Source organism: Arvicanthis niloticus, chromosome 6 (assembly GCF_011762505.2).
Source record: "Arvicanthis niloticus isolate mArvNil1 chromosome 6, mArvNil1.pat.X, whole genome shotgun sequence".
Classification (NCBI taxonomy): Eukaryota; Metazoa; Chordata; class Mammalia; order Rodentia; family Muridae; genus Arvicanthis; species Arvicanthis niloticus.
The window spans coordinates 49,513,634-49,523,340 of record NC_047663.1 but is presented as its reverse complement, the minus strand read 5'-3'; the positions used below and the strand labels follow the sequence as shown (position 1 = coordinate 49,523,340).

At 44.0% G+C, this 9,707-nt stretch overlaps 1 long non-coding RNA gene across 1 annotated transcript; it reads right to left on the bottom strand.

The window, feature by feature from the left end:
- Nucleotides 1-1,660: 1,660 nt before the first annotated feature.
- On the bottom strand, nucleotides 1,661-9,245 carry LOC143442762 (uncharacterized). Its single transcript, XR_013111224.1, has 3 exons — nucleotides 4,242-9,245; nucleotides 3,672-3,713; nucleotides 1,661-2,069 (listed from the first exon to the last, which is right to left on the bottom strand). It is a non-coding gene; the product is annotated as an uncharacterized LOC143442762 (long non-coding RNA).
- Between the last annotated feature and the right edge of the window lie 462 nt (nucleotides 9,246-9,707).

Genomic DNA, 9,707 nt, shown 5'->3' with positions numbered 1-9,707 from the left:
AGAGAGGAGTCAGAGAAAGGGTTCAGAGGAGATACATCTTCAAGCCACACCCCCAGCAACCTATTGGCTCCAGTCAGGTCCACCCCCCAACAGCCCACTTCATTTGAATTGGTCAATGAATTGACTCGTCGGAAGAGATTCTTGTCTTCCTGTCCAGTCACCTCTTAGTAGTGGCACCAGACGAAGATCAAGCTGTGAACACATGAGCCTTTTAGGGGGTCACTTCAGATTCAAGTCACAACAATCTTCTGCTACCAGCCCTAAGCCAATCACTTTCTGGGCCGACGACACCTTGGAATGGGCTGATTTCCCCAGCTTCTTGTCTGAGTCACCTGAGAGAATATAACTTCACACCTAAACCTTTTGAAAAAGGTAAAGATGTGTCTTACTTCATACAGCTCAATGGCTAAAAGTGGAGCCAGAGACACAGAGTTTTCCCTCCACTAAGAAGCATGAGAGAGGCCCCTAGTCTCTCTGTGTCCTTTATTTCTGATCTCATTCCCCTAGGTCTCACCCTTACTGGCCCTGCATCCTTTGCATCCTTGGGTTTTTGAGCCCGTGGTCCAGAAGACTTCACTCGTGTACTAATCCTGAGAGCCCATGGGTTAGCCATTCTATCCGTACAAGTGAGGACCAACCAGTGGGCTAACCTAAGCTGGGCACCTTTACCCTGCTACTCTGGGGTTGAGATCTGTGGCTCCCTGAGAGCCATGCTGTAGCTGCAGGTGACAGTGATTCCACGTTGGTGAGGAGATGATGTTGTTAAAGATGCAAGAGCAGAAGCAATTAAAAAGGCATTAGCTGGCTTCTACATCAAGCAATGCCTTAGAACTAATTATTTCTTCATTAAGACACCCAGCTTTCATCAGAAGCTTTGTCACGTGGAAAGAGCTGGCGGGCCTGACTCGTGCTACAGAACAAGGGCTTCACCGAAGATGCTCTGTGACTGTGAACAGCTTCACTTCCTGGGGAAGTTGGGACCTACCTACTCACTGATGCCTCTGAGCATAGGGGTCAGAAATGAAAGCACAGGCCATTCAAGTTTTGCTGATTGGCCCTTTGTGATGTGGAGAACCAGCCAGGAGTTCTATCACCTTCTATCACCTTGACCTTCTCATATGTCTTCTTGATATGTTCCAGTTCAGACCTTTAGTGGTTCTAAAAAGGTAGCTTTAAAAATTATAGGTTAACCATGCTTGTGTCTTTCCTTCCTTACCTGAAATCCTGTTAATATGAAAGTAAAAAAATGTCATAGGTCTAGACAGATGATGAGAACAGGAAAGGAACAGTTAGTAGACAAGCAATCTAGATGGACTTTGGAAGCTAGGAAGTGGGTAGACCCTTGCAGAGTAAGCAGCACAAGCCATCCCAGCTCACAGACACAAACAGACAATAGTATCCAGAATCACCCTCCTCTCTAGAACCCTGGACTCTGGCTAGAAACTTTGGGTACATATAGAAATGGCACACTGGGCTGCAAATGGTGTGCTTTAATTGATCAGCTATATATGGAAAATCTGAACCTACTCTTGTCAAAATTCTTAGTAACTATGCATTCGCATAAGGATGAAATATGTAGAGGAAAAATGATACCCTATGCAATTACATCTCCATAGCTGCAGAACAAATTACCCATGGAGCCATTCATTTGTAATAATGGGTGTTTATTTTCTTACAGTTTACATGGGCTAGAGTTTTGAGAAAAGCTTAGCTGGTGACTCTGGCTCAGAGTCACTCACAGAGCTGAGATGTCTTCCAGGGTGACAATCATCTGAAGGCTGGACCAGGACTGTAGGATTGGCTTCCAAGATGGTGATCTCAGAAGTCTGTGTGCTGGAAGCCCCCGGCCCTTGCCATTCCTCCTGGAACTGTTAGAGTGACCTCATAGCACAGCAGCTGGCTTTTGACAGGAGTGAAGGAAAAAAGAAACTGCTGTGCTTCTCACTACTGAGCCTTGGGAGACCGTGGCATGCTCTACTCAGGAGAATCATCTCTAGGGCCAACCCTTCTACAAGGAGGGAGGATGAAGTATCTCCTCCTGAAGAGGGGTACACCCAAAGCTTGTAGACCTAAGTGAAAACAAGCATCCCCCGTAAGAGTAGACCTCCAGAACTTAGGAGTCTTCTAACCCCAAGACCTGCTCTTCAACTGACATGTTTAAAGCAAATTCCACAACTTAGTATCTCTCCACATACTTATAGGCTGCTCAGCCACTCCATGAAACTTTAATCTAAGTAGTCAACCAGTATACTAGGCAATCTTTTCTTGTGTGTGTTCTGGGACCAAACACACATGCTATCTAATAATGACTGCTGAGAAAGGAAAACTCAATCTTCCTTGGAGATGAGCTTCCTAATTGATTATTCAGTACTAAGTGGTCAGCCCTAAACATATTTTATTTGAACAATATTAAATGATCTCAGGGGGTCGTATTTATATGTTTGTGTATGTATATGTATGTGTGTATACACATATGTGCATATATGTATATATGTATATATATGTATGTGTGTATATGTGTATATGTGTATATGTGTATATGTGTATATATGTATATATGATGTATTGATGTATTGATGTATATATGTATATATGTATATATGATGTATTTATGTATATATGTATATATGATGTACTGATATATTGATGTTTTGATGTATATATATACATGTATATATGTATATGTGTGTATATGTATATATGATGTATATATGTATATATGTATATATGTATATAATGATTAAAGAAACAAAAGCCATGAATTTGAGAGGGTATCTCAAGAGCATCAGAGGAGTTAAAGGGGGAAGAAAGGGAGGGAGAATAATATAAACACAGTACATATATATGAAATTCTCAAAAAATAATTTAAAAAAAGAAACATGCAAACTAAGGCAAGTGCTCTACTACTAAGCTATATCCCCCAAAAAGATTACATCTTAACAGCATAAAAGCTCAACAATAATAAGAAAAAAAGTAACCCTAAAAATAATTCAAGAAGTATAATATATTTTTAAGTAAAAATTTTTAGTATCTTCAAGGGCAATCCAAAATTACTTTTAAATATGTAAGAGAACTTTTGAAAATGTTAAATTAAAAAACCAAGAAACCATAACCAAAAAGAAAGTACAAGAAAGATGAGAAGAAATAATGAGAGGGTTCTGCATAAATCCAGGGGATTTGACAGACGGTAACTGCAGAACAGACTCCCCAGAAATGGATGAAGAAAACTATAAAATATGCAAAAAGGTAGGAACATGAGCAACAAGACTGGGAAATTTACCAGGGTTCAAGCACTACTGATAAAATAAAAAACACTCTATAATCAGGTCATTGGGGATTTTTGAAATGTCAAGGACAACACCCTGTGGATTTTTAAAAGCAAAAATTAAGAAACAGTTTAAGTATCATATCTGGCCCACCACATGTTTTTATCAATAAAGCTTTATTAAAACATATCTGTACCTGCCTGTTTACATGTATGGATTTTTAAAAGCAAAAATTAAGAAACAGTTTAAGTATCATATCTGGCCCACCACTTGTTTTTATCAATAAAGCTTTATTAAAACATATCTGTATCTGCCTGTTTACATGTAATCTATAGTTTCTTTCACATTGTAGCAGTGGAGGAGAACAGGGACAACAGAATCTACTTGGACACAAAAAATACTGACCTTGTGCTAAAGAGAAACTTCCAGAAAGAGACAAAAGTTCTCCTGCAAAAGAACAAAGTCAACCTGACATCAGTTTTTTCCTTATTCATCAAGCCTGGTTGAATGCTAGGGATGGTGGGTAAATGTGCCTGTAACTAACAGGCCCATGAGGGATCTTGACTTTGAATATGTCTGCTGCTGTAAGGATTAAGACCCTTGAACTATGGCCTGAAGACTAGATTTACATCCCAGGAGATACCTGGCAAATTGGAATCTTCTAAAAGAATGTGGCGTGGTGCAAACACCAGAGGTGAGAGATCATGTCTAGTCACTAAAGAGGATGACCTGGTCTATTTGTCATTTTGGTTCTGAGCCTTTAACAGCTGAGCCATCCCCACAGCCTGACTTGGCCCATTTGGCTGTCTAAGTGTGCCAACTGCTCTACTTCAGATGTGAAATGTCCCAAGAGGCTTTGTTCCAACCTGTGTGTTACTGGAATATGATGGAACCTTTAAGAGGCAAGGTTTCAGTGTGGGAGTGAGGAGAGTCAGGTCACAGGGACATGTTCTAGGAAGTCCAGCATTTTCTCACCTCTCTTTGCTTCCTGACACATGAGGTGAGCAACCTCTGTGCTGTGGGCTCCTGCCGTGGTGACTCTATGCCAGGTCCAAAGCATCTATAAACTAAAACTGCCGAAACTCTGAATCAGAATAAACCTCTCTGTTTAAGTTAACGTTCTTTAATATTTTGTCACAGAATGAAAATCTGATTAACATAACAAAGATAATAAAGCTCAGGATGGCACTTCTCTTCCCCAACACAGATCAGTCCATAGCACCTCATCTGTGGTGTTGAGAAAAATAGGGGTGCACAGGAAGCTAAGGGGCAAGGCTGACTGCATCCGGGCTCTGTGAGAACAGACCTGAGAAGGAAATGGGTGCTGTTCTCCAGAGGACCCAGGATCCCCATCTTCTGAGACTCCTCACCCCCCATTCCCACCGTTGGCCTCCTCCTCCCTCTAAAGTATCTACAATCCTTACTGAAGTATGCCTGACAAAGCCATTCCTGCCTTGTCTCTGAGTTTTCAGCCATATCTCAGACCTATCTTTTGTAAAAGACTTCATCAATATTTTTAGCAAACATCTAGATATTCACAACCAGTAAAAGTGGCTTCATAATAATTATTTCTATGACATTTTTTCTGTTTTACCTGATTTCTATTTTTCAGGTTGCAGAAGAAAAAACAGACAGTAAATCCCTGGCTGGCAGTTTCAGCCCTGGGATAGCTTGGAGTCAAGGCAGGATTCAATACGGAAACTGGCTCCACGGCTGGACTCTGAGAGTTTGCACCCATCCATCTTAGGAGAATGGGGCCATCACTGAACCTGCCCTTGCCAATTGCCATTCAAGGTCAAGGATTCTCTGGTTCTGTTCATCTTGATTCAAGATTCTTGGTCTCTGGGAGAAAAAATCTGATTGGTCAAGCTTGAGTGGACTGTCCTCACCTCGGACCAATCAGTTGTGTCCAGTGGGTGCTGAGATTCTGGGGAACCATTCTGAGTCCTGGGGATTGTTACTGTGTGATCTAGACAGCCTTTCCAGGGAAGCTGCTACTGACAACTAACGTGTTCTTGAGCAAAACTGGTTGATTTCAGGATGTATACAATAGCATACCCAGCTGTGCAGAATGGCTACAGTATTTCATCTAATGTACACACATACACTCACATGCATACATGTACACACACACACTTGCACACACACACACACGTTGAGCATACCCCCTCCAGCCCAAGCTTGGAGCTAGGAATGCCTCTCCTCTTGTCCCACACTACAGCATGGGATTATTACTTGCAAATGGCAGTCACATTTGGTCACTGTGGACATCTGTCCTACCCAGCAGCATCTTCTCACACACAGGGACATTCCTCAAAATGTTCTGCTCAAACGAGCGTGAGACACAACAACTTGTCAGGCTGTCTCTTTCTTGCAGAAATGAGGTGGTGATGTCAAAATCCAATCCTTTACTCATTTAGAAATGATCTGATAGTGGAAAGCTGGCTTAATTTCCGGAGAAAGTGAGAAGCTTCTTCACTAGTGGGGCTGCCAATAAAACACACACACACACACACACACACACAATGAAGAAACATCATTATAATCTTCTCCACCACCAATCCCTTGTGGATCCCTTAATTAACTAAACTGTAGAGTGGAGGCTGTTCAGAAGTAGGTTTACAAGGTCAGTTCCTGGCACATCTGCATAGCCCAGTCACTGTGTGGATCGGAGAGTATCATTGGGCACAACTGATGAGAAATCTGTGGCCAATTTCTCTGAGTCCCTCCTCTGTAACAAAGGCATTCATTACTTCTGTATTCTCAGACTAGTTTTACAAGTAGATAAGAGGAATCATTGATGTCTGATACTGTATGGACCCAAAGCTCAATGTGACTTAGCACAAAGCAAGAATACATTCACGTGCATGCACACGCACACGTGCACGCGCGCACACACACACATACACACACACACACACACAGAGCAAGTGTCATGTAGAAAACACAGGCTTCAGGGTCCACAGAGCCTGCTGCAAGCCTCCAGCCTTACACACTGGATATTTATTGTCTGCCTTGAAGACAGTCACCTATTGCCCTTCTGTAAGCCCTACAGGTACAGGTTCCTCTTGGGATCAGAAACATTAATACAGTTGGAGCTCAGATCCATCCCCACTCCCCTTCATGAGAAAGATACATGTATATTTAGAGACTGCCTGTGCTCACCCTAGTGGCATGTGATGTAAAAGGATTGGTCTTCGATTCATCTTCAGAGGTTAGATCTCTCAAAGCCTCAGAAAACTACAAAAACAGAAGGACACCAGACAGGAATGCAAAAGCAAAACAGCATGGTCTTTTGTGTGTGTCCCGCCTCCTTCTCATACAGGCCCTGGAGGCTTGGTGGGGATTGAGGGTTGCTATGGGGATGGGCCAGGATGCAATCAGGTGGGAACACACAGAGGCAAGCAATGGAGGGAAGAAAGGGGAGAGTGTTTTTTGAGTTGCACTTGAAATAATGATGTTTCTGTTAAAGAAAAGGAGCATTTCTGTGGCATACGACCACACATATGCATGTGTGCAGATCTGCATGCAGGCAGACACATATACACACCTCACTCTCTTTGCTCTGTTTGCCCGCTCCCAGCTTCCAAGTATGATGATGCAGGGTGGAAGCTATGAAGGCCAAGCTACCCACCCTACAGCCAGGAGCTTGGCTTTCTATCTCCTACACTTTCCCGTCCTGGACTTAAGACAGGGGGCTACAGCTCAGAGGGCTCAGGCAGGAGGCACCAAGAGGATTCTGGGGAGATTCCAGGAGAGAAAGCTTTGGCCTCTCCTCAGAGGATCCAGAGGCTTGCATGGAAGAGGCACCTGTGTTGGACCCAGAGGACCAGCTACCACCCAGAAGAAGAAAAGAAAGAGCAACCTGAGAGATGGCAACCTGAGGGGGTACAGGACATGGAGGGTGTGGCCTGTGTGGAGGCTGCTGGGGAGTCTTTTGCCTGCACTAAGCAACCGGCCTAGCGAGGTACAGGGTACCTCAAGCGCCAAAGCAAAGAACTTGGACCTCTCCTATGGGAGGTTTTGAGAAAGGATGCTAAATGCTTGCCCTTCGGGAACATCAGATAGGCAAGAAGAGGGAGGGGATGGGCAAAGAGACCCACATAGAGAAAGAGGCAGCAACTGTAGAGGTTACTGAGGAAATGGGCAAAGACTGTCTGGGATAGAAAAGAGTAAGAGGTTAGGCATTGCAGATGTTGGAGGTGCTTGATATAGAAGGGAAGACAGAAAGAGACCAAAGTCCAGGACGATGATGAGAATGACAACTACGCACTTACAGAACAGAATGGAGTGTGTGAGCACATGCGCATGCTTCACTCGCTAGCCAATAATAGGCTTCTTAGATCCATTCACCATGCTTCCCTCCCACTGAGTTCCATGACTTAAACCATAAGGAGTGACGCAGCTAAATTGAGTCATACTTTATTTTTGAATGATACACTCTACATTATAGAAATCTCCCCCTAAAACACCCTAGGAGGTGATGAAGGCTGGCATGGAATACAGGTCACACAGCCAGGAGGCTACAGCGAGGAGCCCTGACCTCTGACCCCAAGCAGCCTCCTCCTGCCACTTGGAGGCTTCTTTGCGGTGGTTTATACTATAGTGAGGAAATCCTTTTTAATCGTCCTTTTTTGCTGTCACATTCATATTTTCCTTCCTCCAGAAGGGAGCACAGCCGGGGAGATTATTTTGACATATTTCTCAAAGACGCTGTTTCTAGAGCACTTGCCTGATAAAAATGATATATTTATTTGGGACCGCCAAGAGCTTGCTGAAATGAGGAATTTATCTGCATAGCTTTTGTTATTAAAGTGATTCTTCTTGTGTATTTCCTTCTAAGCTACTGATTCCATCTATAATACATGAGTTTCAGGTAATAGAAATTTTTCATGCAAGTAAATATTTTAATAACAACATTATGGTCTTGATTCCAAGAGCTACAGGCAGAAGCCTGGCACCAGTGAACAAGCCACGCTGGAGGCTGGGGACCTGGATTGTTGTTCCTGCTCTGTGCCTGTGACTTTAGACAGTGCCAGGTCCTCTCTGAACTTCAGTTGCACTGGCTGTCTGTAAAATGTAGGGGCTGCCACTCACAGGAGCCAACAATGCTAAGCTCAGATGAGAGACCAATTTCAAGGGAGCCTTGGCCTTAGACTTTGGGACCTATGGGTGGAGCCAGCACTTGTCTTTAGCCAGGCAACAGATTGAGTGCCACCAACAGACTCAGGAGTGCAGCTGCTGGGCTGGTGAGCTAGCTCAACAGGGAAGAACATCTATCATCAAGGCGGGAATTCAATTCCCAGGACCAATATGGTAAGAAAGGCCTGAGTCCTTCAAATTGTCTTTACATATGCATGCTGTGGTTCTCTCTCTCTCTCTCTCTCTCTCTCTCTCTCTCTCTCTCTCTCTCTCTTTCTCGCATGCGCGCGCACACACACACACTTTTAAAACATGAGATGGTTCACCACTCTCACAAAGACCTACGGAATGGTCCCAGTCCACACAGTCCCCCAGGGACCCAGGAGACCCACATCCACATTCAAGACGTGGGCTTCCATTTCTGTTGTTTCCCAACAAATAACAATAACACAGGAAAAGCTAAGTGGCTTTGTCTTTATGCTAATGATTTTAAAATCTCACATGTCCCTTCCATTCATATCCCACAGTCAAAATCAGTTATATGGCCACTTGGCTTCCTGGAGATGCAGCTCCTAGCATAGTGGTCACACTTCTGGCCAGCTCTTAGTGCCTCACTCTAGACTAGCTCTTGGGAGGGAGAATGCACACTATGCTCACTGTATGGATGGGAATGAACACTTAGAATAATGGGCAGAGAACTCATGCACCTGCCTCGTATACACACAGGCATATATGTATTCACATGCAGTCCAGCAAAGATGAGCCCCACAAACCTAAATGGTGGAAGGAAACTCAACATACTATCTGGCTTTCAAAGTGTGCACTGCTCCAAGGGACAGAGCAGCCAAGGTGGAGAAAGGTGGATGAGTTTCAAAATCTGTTCTTAAAAACAGTAGAATGGCCATGGTGAGGCCAAGCCCAGGGAGGAGGGGGGAGTGGACAGCCTGGACCCAGGAGCATCACAGGCTTCAGAATGAACCCTCATAGATCCATGTCAAATTTGCACTGATGAGCTGGTAGCCAGCCACTGTTCTTTCCCCAGACCGGCTCACCCCCTCCATGCCATAAAAAAGTGTCCATCCCTCATTAGAAGGCCAGTCCTCCCAGTGTTGGCCTGAGCTTGAGAACCATGACATGCCCTGGATAGTAACTCTCTATTCCTCACTATACTCCTGTCACCCTGTGGCTGTCATTTCTGCAGCCAGAAATACAACAGCAACAAAACCACAGGAATTGCTTTTGCCTTCTTCCCAGCCTCACAGCAGATCAGGTCTTACTGTGGGGCTTAGCAACCACAGT